Source organism: Podarcis gaigeae (genome assembly GCF_964106915.1).
Source record: "Podarcis gaigeae genome assembly, chromosome: 1".
Taxonomy (NCBI): Eukaryota; Metazoa; Chordata; class Lepidosauria; order Squamata; family Lacertidae; genus Podarcis; species Podarcis gaigeae.
The window spans coordinates 102,335,109-102,352,114 of record NC_139678.1 but is presented as its reverse complement, the minus strand read 5'-3'; the positions used below and the strand labels follow the sequence as shown (position 1 = coordinate 102,352,114).

General features: G+C 38.9%; 1 protein-coding gene and 1 long non-coding RNA gene across 6 annotated transcripts in view; one reads left to right on the top strand and one right to left on the bottom strand.

The window, feature by feature from the left end:
• MBD5 (methyl-CpG binding domain protein 5) overlaps window positions 1–17,006 on the bottom strand; it is a 109,504-nt gene that overhangs the window by 87,567 nt on the left and 4,931 nt on the right. The gene's annotated exons all lie outside the window — the stretch shown is intronic.
• Window positions 5,674–17,006, top strand: part of LOC310834047 — a 54,551-nt gene continuing 43,218 nt past the window's right edge. The window contains exon 1 of the long non-coding RNA XR_014559076.1: window positions 5,674–5,972. This is a non-coding gene — a long non-coding RNA (uncharacterized lncRNA). The remainder of the gene's footprint in view (window positions 5,973–17,006) is intronic.

Sequence of the window (17,006 nt, the reverse complement as noted above, 5' to 3'; positions counted from 1 at the left end):
CGAAGCGGTAGGAGAAACGGAGCCCCTTCCATTTCTCCTCCCACTTCGCTGAAGGGGCGCTGCGTAGAGAGGGAGAATTTTTCCCCCTGTTCTCCCCCCTCTAAAACAAGTTGCGTCCTATGGTCCGGTGCGTCCTATAGAGCGAAAAATACGGTACTTGCTGAAAGGAATTATCCTGCTAGCCAGGGGCTTCAACCTAGCAGTGCACAAATCCAACCACCAGGGTGAAAGTTCTTTCGCTTTCTGATAAGCATGACCTCACCCCTCAAACACTGAGCTAAACGCTCTTGCTTTCTCCTTTCATCCTATCACCAAGTGGTACTTAGCATATGACTCCGGCATTTCTCAGCGGCTGTGTACTACCACTTCTGGTCAATCAGAATACTGCTCATGGCTGTTAGCATGTGGTGTGTACTGTCTTCTGACAAGTAGCATTGGTGAGGGGTGAGAAGCATGGCAACTCATGACTGATGCAACAGTGATGCTATGTTTATCTTAGGTGAAAAACAGAGAGGAATTAGCTGTGATGGCAAATACTTGACTTTTACGTATTTTTTAGAACTGGAGAGAGAGAAATAAGGTGGGACAAGTGGAAGGCAATCAGTTTGCTTATTAATTTATTTAGGGTGTTTATGCATCACTTTTCATAAACAATCTGTTTCCAAAAAGATCCAAACAAAAATAAGCAATACAATATAAATGTAAAAAGCACCAACTAAAACATACTTAAAGGACAACATAAAAAAAATCCATAGCTTAGTTCTGACAGAAGTTCTACTGTATCAGAGACAAGAAGAGGAATTAAAATATTATACTTTAGGACCAATGTGTTTTGGAAAAAAAGGATTCAACACTATAAACTCTTTTACAAAGTGATTTTTCTTTCTTTTCTTCACAACATCTATCAGTTAAATGTAATTTAGTAGCACTCCACTCTTTCCAAAAAGTTGCTTCCAGAGGATGCTTTGAGAACAGTTAGACAGGTCATATTTGTCATCTGGTAAAACAGGTGCAGCAGTATAGACGTATGGGACAGAACAGCAAGAGAAGGGGGGAAATTATTTGAAACTTACTACTACTACTACTACTACTACTACTACTACTACTACTGAGCACCAGAAAAATATCAAGTTTCAAGGTGTTAAAATTATTGTGAGTCCATGGCACAAATATTATATATGGGAACTACTAGTGAGCAAGGGTTGTTAACTCCCAATTATTTATGATTAGCAAATAAAATTGCAAACAGCCTCAGCTTCCCCCACCTATATGTTATTAACATCATTTTTACATTTATTTATCACCCATCCAACAAACCTCTCTAGGCAGTTTACATAGATAATACAGAATACAATTTACAATAAAAAACAATTTTAAAGTCAAAAAAATTAATCACTAAGCAGAAAGCCTAACAAAAAGCCAATTAAAACCAGCATAACGCACAGTATAAAAGGAAACGTAAAAGTCAGGCTTTGGGAAGGGGGACGCAATGCAAAATTTGGAGCACTCAATAAAGTATTACGTGACATAAGAGTATTAATTGGTTACCTCTTTAAAAAAAACAATTTAACAACAAAACAAAGATAAGCAATAAAGTAGACAAATTTAAATAAAAGAGAAACAATAATTTGAATCAAGTTGCTCACATGCACTCTAGGTTTTTTTAAATGAAAGTACATGATATTTGTTATAAACATTGAAATACGCTTAATCGCAGTTATGGATAGCAGGGGAACCTGTGCTCCTCCAAATGCTGCAGAACTACAGCTCCTTTCATTCCTGGATAAAAGTCATCCTGGCTCAGCTGATGTGAACTGGAGGAGCATCAGGAGGCCCACAGCTCAGTCACCCCATGTAGAGCTTTGATGCTATGTAAAATAGCACACATTAACATTTATTAACTATAAATTCTATAAAGTATTTTGTGCTACATTTGATTATATGCATTGCCCTTTGTCCATAACTTGTCCCAATGGGCATTCGAGGAGCTGATTCTGCACAAAACCCACAAATTCTACTTTTATGTAGACAAAATAGATTTCGAGTTTGTTTTTCTGTACTGTATTTGGTGGGTGATATCCAGCTTTTTCGTTTCTTGAAATGCAACAAACAGGAGCTTCTATTCACAGAATGAGGATTGTGACCATGGATTAGGGCTCTTCTATGAATAGAACTTCTGATCTGTCCATGCAACAAAAATATGATACCCCCACCCCAACTCCTGATAAGGTGCAATACCCAGAAATACCACATGAGCTGCATATTATCCTTTGATCTTGCTAGCTTCCAGAGAAATATGCTCCAGGAATGGGCAGCTTTGTGGAATCTACTTCACTATTTGCTAGAGCAGGGGTTCCCAAACTGTGCTTCATGCTGCTGGTGCATGACATGTCCTGTGGTGAATGGTGGGAACAGCAGTGGCTCTGTTGCTGTATGTTGCCACATGCAGCTTGCACTGTATGTTGTTGTGAGTTTCCAGCCTCCTTCCCCCACCAGCAGCAGAGCAATCCGCATTGACTTGTCACATGCATGCTCTTCCTTCTAAATCTATTCCAGTTTGGAGGTGCAGAAGACTACTGGGTGTGAAAAGACCATATGAGGAGGGGAAGGGGTAGCAATGTGTTTTACCCATCCCTCAAACCTAGCTGCAGTAGCTGCTGAAGGTGGATAGTCTGACATCCATTGTGTTGGCCCTTCCTGTCGGACAGACAAACTTGGGCTCTTCAAACAGTGTTCTTTGTTTGCTACCACAACTGCTGTTGTTCCCCATCTCCTTTCCCCCTCCCACTGTTTTGTGCCCCCCCTTAATGCATCATGGCACCACACACACCTTTGAAGTGAATACCTCATTCCTTTTCAACAGCCTGAATGCTCTTAATATGTGTGGAATTATCTGCATTGTGAGACACCTGGTAAGGAGAGGTAAAACCAAGAGATCTCAAGGCTGCAAACTATTGTGCCTACTTGTGAGTAAGAGTCAAAGAACACAGTTCAGCTTCCTATTGTGTAAAGGTGCACAGGATCACGCTTCTAAGGCTGCAGTTGCCTATTGTGTGCCATTAGCCCAAAAATCAGGATTATCTGCAGAAGACTACTTTCGAGTTCCCACAGATCAGGAATTCTAACAGCCTAATTTATTGGACAAAAGACTGTTTGTTATTAATAATGCTAAGCAAGTGGGAGTCAGAAAGTCTTGCTGGTCTATTACAAATTTTCCAACTATCTACCCTCTATCCACCCTGCTATTTTTTACATTATTAGCCCAAGTAGCTCTCAAAAGCAGCTTACAATATAATACAAAAAGATGAATATAATTATAAAGCCAAAATAATATCCCTAATATAATTAAAACAATGTATACAGCCATCTGGGGGGGACGCAGGTGGCGCAGTGGGTTAAAGCCTCAGCACCTAGGACTTGCCGATCAAAAGGTCGGCGGTTCGAATCCCTGCGGCGGGATGCGTTCCCGCTGCTCGGTCCCAGCGCCTGCCAACCTAGCAGTTCGAAAGCACCTCCGGGTGCAAGTAGATAAATAGGGACCGCTTACCAGCGGGAAGGTAAACGGCGTTTCCGTGTGCGGCTCTGGCTCGCCAGATGCAGCTTTGTCACGCTGGCCACGTGACCCGGAAGTGTCTCCGGACAGCGCTGGCCCCTGGCCTCTTGAGTGAGATGGGCGCACAACCCCAGAGTCTGTCAAGACTGGCCCGTACGGGCAGGGGTACCTTTACCTTTACCTTTATACAGCCATCTTGCCATCTTTGGTGTGCCCAAAGGGATTTTACGGTCAGAATGAGAACCAAGACAAATAATGTCCCACACCCTCTCACAGTCTTTGGTGATCAGCATAGCCTGGAGAGGAGATCTTAAATACAGTTTGTAAATTTAACATCAACTTTAGGATTTCATCCTTCGCTTAGGGGCATTTGTAGAAGCAGATTCATCAGCAAGGTAATGCTTCAGCCAGTACTTTGATGTATATTCATGAGATCTTAGTCTAAACTTCTAAAAGTTTTCCAGTCACTTTAGACTTTTTTCAGTGGGGCTTGTTCCTAGGTAGGTGTGCACAGGATTGCAGCCTTAGGTGTTAAATTTGTATCATGTCTTTCCAAAAAATGATGTTCAAGGGAGTTAACAGAAATAAATGAAAAGCAAGTGGCTTGATAATTTATCATTAATATTAGCAACAGGAAATAAGCAGTGAATATTAGCAATAGCTAGGAAATAAGCAGTGAATATTAGCAATAGCTATGTGATAAAAAAATTACACTGTGCCAGAAACAGTACATCACAGTTGCAAGCACAGATGCATTGTTCATGTTTGAAGTCAAACAAGGTGATAATCCATTGTGAGCTTTGAAGGGTATATTCAGATGACTCAGCCCCCCCCCCCACTCCAGTCACAACACTTGGGTGAGGGATATGACTCAGTGGCTAACATGTGATAATTTGTGAGAATGAGGCACATTACTTTCTAGGATAGTAGAACTCTATAGGATTCCCACCATATACAACGGCTGCAAATGCTACTGCACAGTATAAAAACATATGTTGTCTGAATGCATCCATAGTCTTAATAGAATATAAAACCGCATACATGTGCTTATTTTAACCTTAATTAGTTTATTATCTCACAGAACTGAAAATGTCTAACTTCACATTATCTGAAGGCGCAAGTCATCGTACTAGAGAACAGTAAAACTAGGCTGTATTTTCATTGTATGTGTATGTTAAGATATGCAAAACGAGGTCTTTAAGTGGGCTACAGCTAATGTTTGCCAAAGAGAACAAACTGGAGACCACAATGAATTGACGTACACGATTAGCATCCTGTGTGCATGGTAGGAAAGCAGGCTTATGCCTGTCTCACTACTACATCTCATTAATAGTAAAGGTACTGAGATGCATGTGTATACATTCCAAACTATACAAGTCCGGTTTGCACAATCTTCCCTAACTTGTCTCACTTAAGAGGTATCAAGCCAACACATCCCACAATGCTTGGGGGACATTTCCAGGTGGCTGATCCATGCCACTCTTTTCCAAATTACACCATTCTGTAATGGCCAGTGGAGGTTGTCTTCTTTTTTCATTAACCTAAGCTTTAGCTAGCAGCCATCCTCACCTGGATCCTTCCTCATATTCTTTCTCCTTCAAGCCATAATTATTTTCTGGACTACTAGGGACATTCTACAGAAAGGTGCCTTTCTATAAGGGATGTTTTTCTGGGTTGTTTTTTAAACCAACGTAGCAAGCTTCAGAAAACCTAAAGAGGCAATTGGACCTCGACTAAAGGGCCGCCCAATGGATCATTCCATCACTGCCTTAGCCTTATGGGGGATAGGAATTTGTTTCCACACACACACACAAAATATCCTGTGGGAAGATTATGTCTCCACAGTGAGCACCTTTGGTGTCTCCCACCTGTCACAGAAATAACTTTGAAAACTAGGAATTGGCATTACCATTTTATTCCTCCTATTGCAGAACAAGTAACTACTGGGGCATAGCTTTGCAAACAGATTAATCAAAATATAAAACAATCTGAAGAACCTAGGACAAGCATAGACCACATAACTGGGGTATATGTGCTTTTCAAAACAATGGATATCAACATTCAATATTATTAAATCCTCAGTACTACACCAATGTTTAAGGTTGATCAAACAAATATATTATTTAAGACAATCAAATATGCAGACGTTTGTGGGAAAATGACAAACTGCAGTTTAGATTTTTTTCTAGGAATGTCTAAGCACGCTTTTTTAATAACAAGGATGAAAAGCTGAAAATGAAAACTGCAGCTAAACTATTATGTTCATTTTTCACAGAGTCTAGTCCTTTCCCTGCCCACCTGCCTAATATTCTTAAGAGTGTCTCTTCTCTAGTCTTCAGAGAGTAGCTGGAAGAGGGGAGGCAGAAAAAGGTCCTCCTTTCCTTCCACTCTGCAGTTTTAATCTGAAATCTTAGGTGCAGTACTACGACCAGAGCTCAGAAACTGCTTGCACTAATGAAATTCCTTGTCACAAAATGTGCCTAAAACAATGGGGGTTTCGAACACTGTCCATGTTTATCTACCTGCAGCAGTTTCGCTTTCAGCCAACTTATACTGTACTATGATGTATTCCAGCAATTATGTGTCATTCTGAAACAGAATGGCCTGGTTTGCACATAATTTTAAACTACAATTAAGTTTATGTGCCTAAACCATGGGCTAGTATACTCTCCCGATGCAAATAAAGAGCTTCTGCTTTCATATTTTTTTAAAAAAGATTTCGCATGATATCTGAACTGCAAACTGTGGTTACTTTTAAACTATGCGTCATTTAAAACAAGCCAGGAGCATTAACCACAGTTGAGCTGGCTTGATTCAAACAGCATAGTTAACACTTACCACAGCTTGCCCTGGTTGAGATATAAAAAAACAAAGTGCAGTTAGCTGGGTGGGGAGGAAGGACAATACACTTGTCATCCTATACACACCTACTCAAACGTAAGCTTCTCTAGACAGGTAGATGCATACATGTTTTAATTTCTTTTAACCTTTGCTGTTGCTCTTAATTAAAAATTAATTACTTGTTTTCAACTGTTTTTATTGATTTTAATATTTACAGTGAATACTGTAAATAGAAGTTTTGTTACAAACAAGTGTTATACAAATTTTGTTAAATAAAGCAAGCCCCATTGTGTTAAATTGACCTTTCTCATAGAGAATAGAGGATACAGCCGTAATTCTTATATAGAGAACACTCTCAATGTCTTGGTCCAAAATAAAAGAAACCTCTAATAATCAGAACTTAAATTTCAGTGCAAATAACTGCCAAGGAGTTTTAATTGTAAAGAGCGTGCTAAAAAAAAAAAGTTTCATAAATTTGTGGAAGAAGTTATAGCTTTTGTAGAATTGTTCTACCATTATCATTTTTATAATTACTGGCATGAATATTTTTTCCTATTTCATAAGCTAAATACTGCAGCTCTAATTGAGGTCTGAATGTTATAAACAGTTAGATGTCTGGCTTTGCCCTGCATTTTAATATAGAGCAGAACAGACATGGGAAGTATAAACAGAACTTTTAACTAGATTATAATTTCTAATATGGCCAAGAAATCCTTCAACAATAACACTTCTAGCACAAAATCTGGAAAGGAATACTTTGAAAGAGAGCATACTAATATAAATGACTAACCTTTGCTAAAATAACATTTTGATCCAATTTCATGTTTCTGAAGGACAAGTTTTAAAACAAAGGTTATTTTCAATGAATGCAGAAAAATGGTGGCTTGAACAAAAAATCTCTGAAAGTAAATATAAAACTTTTCTTTAAAAACAAATGAAGAAACATTGGATGGTAATCAGAGACACTCATGAGCATCTGATGGAGTTTCTGCCCATGAATGGACGCAATAAATCCTTCTGGCTTTAAGCCACTTTCTCACATTGAACATCCCTCTAGAGGCACCAGGCAAATCCAGCTTTTTGGCAGAAAGCCAGGTCTTTATTTAGCTCACACTTCACATCATATATGACATCAGGTGTAGTAAAGGTTGCAAAAACAGCCCTGCAGGTCAAATTAGGATCACAGCTCTTGATGGTTGTTCAGGAGCCAATTTGTGCTCTGCGAGAGGGTGTGGTTCAAACGTGGGCCTGAAAATTCAGAGTGTACACAGGAACACCACATGCAGCCCCAGGGACCTTCTGTTAGAACAAATACTTTTAAAATGTGTTTCTAACTAGTACCCAGTACTAAATTAAATATCTGAATATTTCCACAAGTACACACAAGAGCCAGCACATGTTAAATGCACAACCACAGCCAGTAGTGCAAACAGCTTGTAAAAGACACTGCTCATGGGATGTGGCTTGATTTTTATTTTTTGTGCACAAGTTTCATGAATAAAGCAGCTTTCAATAGGAAGTATTCCTTTCATGCTCAATTAAAAAATGTAGTTCACAACTTCATGGTAAATATTTAACACTAAAAACTGGCAACTGTATAGTGTATTGCATGGGTTCCGTTTGTATTTGACTGTCACAATATTCTTGGAATCAATGAACGCATGTGAACTGTCTTTAAATGTTCAGGAGGAAGGAGTTAGGACACAAACATACTGAGAAGCACAATCCTATGTGTGTCAACACAGAAGTAAGTCCCATTGAGCTCAAGTGTAAATAGAATTACTATGGAGACAGTCATCAAGCCAGTAATATATATGAAGTCCCTTTTGTTTGTGTGCCACTTAAGACTTCATACATTCCACTTACAATTCAACAATACCTTTTTACCAAACTCCAAACAATACCTTTTTACCAAACTCCAAACTTATGAGCAAGAAAAATTCCTATTTGTTGACATTTTGATATTTTATGAATTCATCAGAAAAGCTTGTGTATCCAGCTCTACTGTTTATAAGATAAGCAGTTTAAATTTAAGCAGAAAATTCATAAATCATTGGCCAAGAAAGGTCAGTTAAGTATGAATACCTAATCCACAAAATATTACAAACCTAACGCAGTCTCAGACTCTCTATTAGAATGGCAATATTCTTCCCCATCACTCCAAAAGAGAAAAATAGCAGACATTGGGGAAGGAGAAGACAAGATATAGTCTTCTGACTTACAGCTCTAGTTTCTAATCAGGGAGTCATGTTACCAGGTCTCTATTTTTCACTTCCAATCAAAATGTTGTCGAAAGGCATGTACAGTGGTACCTCGGGTTACATACGCTTCAGGTTACATATGCTTCATGTTACAGACTCCGCTAATCCAGACATAGTACCTCGGGTTAAGAACTTTGCTTCAGGATGAGAACAGAAATCATGCAGTGGGCGACGCAGGAGGCCCCGTTAGCTAATGTGGTGCTTCAGGTTAAGAACAGTTTCAGGTTAAGAATGGACCTCCGGAACGAATTAAGTACTTAACCCAAGGTACCACTGTACAAAGAACTTAGAAGCTGGTGTCAACTGAGAAGAAAAGAAAGCTTCATAGCTTTTTCCATTCATCATTAAGTCTCTAACCTCTTGCCTTCCTAATTTCTTTTTTAAAAAATGCTATTTTCATACAAATAACTCACAGCATCATGGGGAGGGGGCAACAGCAAAACTTTAAAGACTACCTTTGCACAACATCCTCCTACACACATTCGTCTAAAATTTGGCAGGCTACATTCATTCAGCAAGGGATACTGTGCTTGCCTGCTAATGTCTTCCAATTCTGTCAAACAGTAAAAAATGCCACAGCAATTTGCTCATTTCTCCATCTAAACGGCTTGGATTTTCTGAACCAAGGCTGTGCTTTGGATGCAAGGTGAAGTGGGTCACCCCCCCCCCCCAAATAGTCTGTCAAATCAATCCACTTTCTGATGCAGGGTCCAAACTAAATATTGCCATCAGTGTAATAATAATAATAATAATAATAATAATTTTATTATTTAATACAAAAATGCCACTCTGGGCAGCTTCCAGTCGTAACCAGTTGGGGGCCTTCTCTCCCTCAACTGTCACCTAGTAGTGGCCGTTCCAAGAAGTTGCCTTAGTAGGAGAGATGAGAAGCAGGGCTCATTCCACTGGGCATCTCCTGTCCTTCAAATATTTCCAGCTGGTCATTATAAGAACTGCTACTTACCTTTTAACAACTGGCGCCTGAATTTGCCTTTGCCCACTCTATTCCGTGTTCCATTCTCCTTGTGTACTTAGATTATAAGCCTGTGGGCAGGAGCCGTTTTGTTTTAATTGACTGTATGTAAGCTGCTCTGAGAGTCTTTTTAGCTAAAGATACATACAACCAATGCTTGCAATACAGAAGTATTGGATCTCACTGGCAACAATGAAGTTACTTATTTGTGTGCAAAAGTTACTTTTTAATTTAAATGTAAGTTCAAGTAAGGCTGTCATATGTCCAGATTTTCCCAGTGCTTTGTCCTGGATCTTAGGCACAATTTTGGGGTCCTCCTAAAAAAAAAGCCAACAACATTTGGGGTGTTCTGGTTTTTACTTTTTTAAATATGGCAACCCTAGTTGAAGCATATACACTTAATCTAGTGTATCTCCATTGATTTCAATGGGTCTTTTCTACTATGAATTAGTATCCTTGTCCCTGTTCTCTAAATTACTAGTCCATTATTATCTGATAAAGATGTGTGACAAAATTAATGCACCTAAATTCTACCAATGCATCCATTTTATCTAGCAAGAGCATTTGCACAGCTTGTTGACAGCTGCTCTGCTTTTGCCACCTGGGATTGTTTTTCTCTTCTTAAGAATAAAAGGAAAACTCTCAATCTGAAGTTGCAATTTTACTCCAAGCCAAAAGTAGCTTTATTCCGATAGCTGCGTCAGTAAAAATCTAAGTGGTTTTAAAATGCAGTTTGAGGAGGTATTTGATATGGTAGTTTTCAAAAATCTCAGACAGATTAATTACAATTCATATCAATGGCATGGTGATTTAAAACTTCAGAACTTCTAAGTTTGTTATACATTAGAAAAGTCGGAATGCATTTACCTAACTTATTTAAGTTAGGGCAACATCCAATAGAGTTACCAGGGAGCTTCCATTATTGAAATGATATGTGCTCGTTAGAAGAGGTTCTTCTGCAAGAGGAATATTATTTTGTTCACAAAGCAATGGTGTTGGACACCATACATTATCCCGCACATAAAACTTCCCTCTTCCCCTCTGATTATTCATTACCACAGGGTCAGACTGAACAGACAGAGAGCAGGAGTAATGAAAAGTTCTCACAAGGGAGGGATAAAAAATGTGGGGTTCCATAAGCATCTGTATTCAGACATGTGCTTGTTAACTTGTTTTTAAAATTATCTGGAGTTAGGGATGAGCAGTGACTTTTTCTGATAACATGACCTATCCTCAAAACAAAAAAAATTCCTTCCAGTAGCACCTTAAAGACCAACTAAGTTAGTTCTTGGTATGAGCTTTTGTGTGCATGCACACTTCTTCAGATACCATAGAAGTGTGCATGCACACGAAAGCTCATACCAAGAACTAACTTAGTTGGTCTTTAAGGTGCTACTGGAAGGAATTTTTTTTGTTTTGACTATGGCAGACCAACACGGCTACCTATCTGTAACATGACCTATCCTGGTAGTTAAAGCAAAAAACTTCACAAGAATCTCTCCAAGATGGGTGAATGGGCAGTAAAATGACAAATATGGTCCAAGTGTTAAATATTGCACGTTGCGACAAAAAACCCCAAACGTATATACTGAGCTTGAAGTGGCAAATAAAAAGAGAGACTTTAGGAGTGTGATGCACAACTAAATTAAAACATCCACCTAGTGTGAAAACAGAAAATTCCATATTAGAGATCATTAGGAAAGGTATCAAAAATAAAGCTACCTATATCATAATGTATTTCTGATAACAGCATCTCAAATAGGATACTGTAGACTTGGTCAATATGCAGGAAAAGGAAACAAAAATATTCAAGGAGCTGTGGACACTCCTATGAGGAAAGGTTTCAACACTAGATTATTTTTCACCTTTCATAATATTAGAACCCAAGTCATACAATAAATGGAGGGATATTCAAGAACGACAAAAGGAAGTATATCTTCAGACAGTGCATAGTTAACAAACCATGGAATGTACTACCACAAGATGCAGCAATGGACAATGTGGACGAGCAAAGCCAAGAGAGATGAGTTTTCAGGAGTGCTATAAACAATCTATTTAAAAGCCCATTGGAAGTCCAAGGGGAAATTTAACCTATCTACATAGACACTTGCAGGTGTGCTTGGAAGATGAGCTTGGCATCTTTCAAGCACACGTGCAGATGCCTATGTGTTTGTGCATGCAGCCTTGTCATGCATCATGTCTTTGTGCTGTTTTAAAGGTTTCCATGTTACAGCTACGCACTGAAAGAACACAGAGGCTTTAAATTTTTAACAAAATACCGTAAAATAATGTAGTTACTTATCTGCAAGTGTTGACACAGCTACTATAACCCAAGGTACTGTGACACTCACATGACCATATTCTATAGCAATCAAAGCGCTCTTCAGGCAAGCAGAGTTATTTCCCAGACACAAAATATTCTGATTTGAATGCTGGGAAAATGTGATATCACTGCAGCATTTCTGCAACAAAAGTGCTACACTGAAGGAATCCTTATTAATCCATTGCACAGAATCCATATATACTACACATTTATGATTTGCAAAATTATATTGAGGAAATGTCAAAAGATTCTAGGGTTAGGCTGGGTGTGCCTGCATTCTAGGAGCACTAACCACCTGGGAGGATCCCCATGGAACTCAACAGAGCTCGATTTTTCCCTATCAGCCATGCCTCTGCCAGGGGTGGGGAAATGCTCAGTCTGCACCCACCTCCCATATGCCCACCTAACCAGCCCAAGCACAATGGGAGGAATGAAGGAGGACATCCAGTTGAAATACCTGTGTACTTGCCTGTGCACAGGTGGTTAGAGAAGCTAAATGACAACCTACTGAGCTCTAACAAGATACTCAACACACCAGGTGATGTGTTCCCTGAAACAGGGAATTGGTAGCAATAGCTGGCTACCTTAGTTTAAAGTGGGCATAAGCAAACTCGGCCCGCCAGATGTTTTGGGACTACAATTCCCATCATCCCTGACAACTGCTCTTGTTAGCTAGGGATGATGGGAGTTGTAGTCCCAAAACGAGTGGAGGGCAGAGTTTGCCTATGCCTGATTTAAAGTGCATATTTTAATAGGACTTTCTGAATCGTATACCACAAATTTCATACAAATTTACTTAACCAACCATCACCAGGACTAACATTGAAGCAAATTAATGCCACAATCTTGTATTTGTCTATAAAGGGTCAGTGAGCGAAGCCAGCCAACAAACATTTATTAACATCTGTTGAATTTAAAAGTGACAATAGTTTATACTTTGCAAGTTCTAATATTTCAAATGAGTACTTATTTGGAAATATATCTGGTGAAATGAATCAAAACACACAACTATTTGGAAGTTTGTGATGTTATTTTTAAGTTGTAAACTTTTGTATGTAACATGCACACCATAGTCTCTCACTTAACAAAATATATTGATGCCATGCTTCTTCAAATAAATCCCATTTTCCGTTGATAAACTGTAAATGAGCAAAGGGTTTGGTGGCAGATTAAGTAAACAACAAAAATTTGACATGTTTTTAAAAGGGGCTCATATTTCAGGCTGCGGCTGCCCAGGAAAGATCTTGGGATTGTGGAAGATGGCTCTCTGCGGGGGGGGGGGGGGGAACCCACAGTAATGTGGAAATGAAAATCACAGATTATGTGCAAGGAATTATTAGGAAAGAGATAGGCTATAATGCAGCAACTACATAATGCCATATTTATTTATGATGTTGCTATGCACTTTGCAATACTGCTTAGTTCTGGTTGCCCCATTCTAAAAAGAATGTGGCAGAACTGAAAAAGAAACAGCATTGTAAAATGAAGGACTTGATGAGCCTACAAGGAAAGGCAAAAATATGTGAGGCTTTTCAGCTTACAAAATGACATTTCAGAGGTTTCATCACACATTGATTTTGTGACTGAAGTTTCTAAAAATTTAACTGCATGAAGCATGGCTAGATGAAGCAACTTTCCCTTTCTCCCCTAATAATACCACTACTAGCAGTTATCAAATTAAATATATTGGTAGTGAGCTGAGGAAGAACTGAAAGAAGTACCTATTTGCAAAGCACATAATTATTGCGAATTCACTATCAGAAAAATGATGGCACTTTTTCCAATAGCTCTTTAAAAAGAGTAAGAATCTCTTGTGAATGATTTGGGGAGGGAGTGCTTTATTTGGGGAAGGACATGCTACACAACACTACTTAAAGGATCAGAGTGCACTGCTTCTAGATCCTTTTAGTGGTAAAAGAGCACTTCAATTTTTTGAGCTGGTCTCTTGCTTGTTTCATAAACTTTACTATGTTACCACGGATATCCTTCTGTAAATCCAAGAACAGGGTACATTCACATTCCTTGGCCCCCACCAGCTATTAGTATCCTGAACGCTGATATTTTTATGCAAGGATAAGGTAAGTTTACCTTTCCCCTCTTTAGGCTTCACAGGTGTCCAGATTTGGATGTCCTGATTTTTATTTTGGACTATAGGATTAGACAAATACATGGAAGACAACCATTATAATATGCTAGTATAACCTGTGTATTGTAGAACCAGGATACTCCATTCCACCCACTTGATTCTTTCAAAAGGTTGGAACAATCAATATTCCATGCCCACTAACCGTGCTCAGTCCTTACTTTATTTTGGAGGGTTCCCCTTTAGGGTTTTACTCCTTTTTCTTCCTTCTTTTTAATTCTACAAACTTTGGGGGTTTCCCAGGCCTATTGACATTTTCCTCTTTTTTTCTGGGTACATAAGGATCCGGACTCAGAGAATGACTCAGAGAGTAGGTTTATATCTGATATAATGGTATGCCCATTATAGAATAATGGGAGTTCTATATTGATTATTGACTAGAGCAGGCATGGCCAAACTTCGCACTCCAGCTGTTTTGGGACTACAACTCCCATCATACCTAGCTAACAGGACCAGTGGTCAGGGATGATGGGAATTGTAGTCCCAAAACAGCTGGAGGGCTCTAGAGTCTTTACTTGTCCTTCATCGCTTCTCAAAATGATTGCAAATTCTAGACTTCATCTAATTTGTTCCATAAACGGCTCAGAACCGCAGTACATCAAGGACCACCTCTCTTCACCTGAGGACGTTATTTGTGTGTCTCCTCCATCAGAGGTCTGGAGGGTGGCAACACAAGAGCGGCATTTTCTGTGGTGGCTCCCCTTTGTGGAATGCACTTCTTAGGGAGGGTTGCCTGGCACCTTCATTACATATCTTTAGGCACCAGGTGAAAACGTTCTCTATAACCAGCCCTTTGGTTGATTAAACATTCTCTGGCCTTTTAAATATGTTTGTGGAAGGTGGGGTTATTGGTTTGTTTTTCTTTTTGTTCATTTTTCATTTTGTGCTTCCATTTCATATTTTTATGCTGTGAACCACCCTATAATCTTCAGATGGATGGTGGTATACTAACTAACTAATTCCATTAACAATGACAATTTTCCATCTGTTTTCTATTCTCACTTTCAAGAGATGTTAAATGGCAGAGAGAGTACTAGAAAAATTAAGGAAAAATGGGGTTCCTAGCTTTTTTCAATATGCTGGAGAGCACTGAAGAAACTTCTATGATTTCCCCCCTTTAGAATAAGTGAAATACTTTCAAAGATGTTTTTATGAAAGATGGTCTAAAGTAGCCTTCTCCAACCTGGCGCTCTTTGCATCCTTTTGTTCTACAACTCCAATGTTCAGAAGCCTGCAATATCAGTTATCAGGATAGTTGGAATGATTGGTTGGGAAAGGCTGATCTACATAATTAGACAATGATAATTCTGGCACACACGGGTCCATGGGGTCACGAAGAGTCGGACACGACTGAACGACTAAACAACAACAACAATTCTGACTAAGACCCGCAAAAAGAAGTGGACTACAAATAAGTAAATTCATAATTTTGTTTGTACAAAACCAAGGTTATTACTAGATTTTAATTTAATATAAATGCTAAATAGTACAGTTTTCTATTCTACCTGAATTATAAATGATACATTTCCCATTGGTAAAGCAGTAAAGTTTAGGTTTAATGACAAACTATGTATATAGTTCTACCTGGCTTCAAAATTTCTGGGAATTTTAATAATTGTGTCCTTGTCTTCTCATGTTCTATCTAATTTTTTCTTATTGACATAAAAATGTTTGCATTATTTTGCTACCACTTAGCAATTATTTCCACTCCTTCTTCTCACTCTTCTAGCATTTTTTGCCCCGCAAAGCCAAATTATATTCTTCAGTCTGCTGACTTCCAGCTTTCTACCACCACACCTGTATATCCTAAAATCTACCTTGCTCATTTGGTATATTTAAATAACATTCTTCATTTCACTTTGTACTATTATCTTTTCCATAGCTTTAGCAAGCCACGATTCAGAAAAATAAATGCTTCAGTGAAACAGAACAAGGAAGATGTCATGGCACTTGCTGCACTAGAATTCTAGAGAACCAGAGTTGCAAGGCCAGAAAAGCCACAACTACTACCTCCATAGGCTCTTAGAATGGGGGGAAGGCATACAAAAGCTCTAAGGTTGCAGAGTTTTGAGCTTATGTTCCTCTAGCCCAGATACCTTGTGAAGAACCTTGCAAGTTGATGGTTCTCTGAGAAGGCAAAGAGATCCATACTTAGTATGCCTAATTACTGAATGGTGCAATAATAGATTTCAGCAGAGCCTGACTACCCTGCTGGATACAGGTTGCTTTCAGGGATAGTAGCCACCTAATCTGTGTCCATCAATGGGCTCTCTGAAGAGTAGCCATAGCACCACTGAAGACATCTGAGAACATCTGTGAAAACCAAAATAAGTACCCTGAACCTCATCACAATCTTGAGCTTGGTAATTAAAACAGATTAAAACTGAAGAGAACACACATATAATTTTGCACCTAGAATGTCACCATAGTGCCCAAAGTTCAGTGTGCTCTAGGAAACATATCCACATATATAATCTACCCTTGTGAGGCAATTGCAAAAGGTTTGGTGTGCAGCCTTCCAGAAGAAAAGAACGTTAGAAGCCATGTGTCAAATTTAATGCCATTCTGCATCGAAGACTGATATAGCCAAAGGAGCTCTTTAGAATATTGGGGTGGGGATTAATAGCCCGAAAACACAAGAGCTACTAAGGTTGCTAACACTAAAGACCTGACAAGTTGAGAAAAAGAGTTATAGAAATACTCAACACAGATACTGTTGTAGGCAAAGTGGGAGTATCTTCTGGAGCACGGTAATATCAAAATAAGAAAGTACAGCTATACAAGGTTGATTCTGGTTAGGAAATCCCTGGTCCTGAATACTACAAGGGGTACTTGACAGTGAATAAAAATAAAATCAAAATATGAGATTGAGGAGACAGTGCTGCTTGCATTTTGCATCCTAGCTAAGGCAG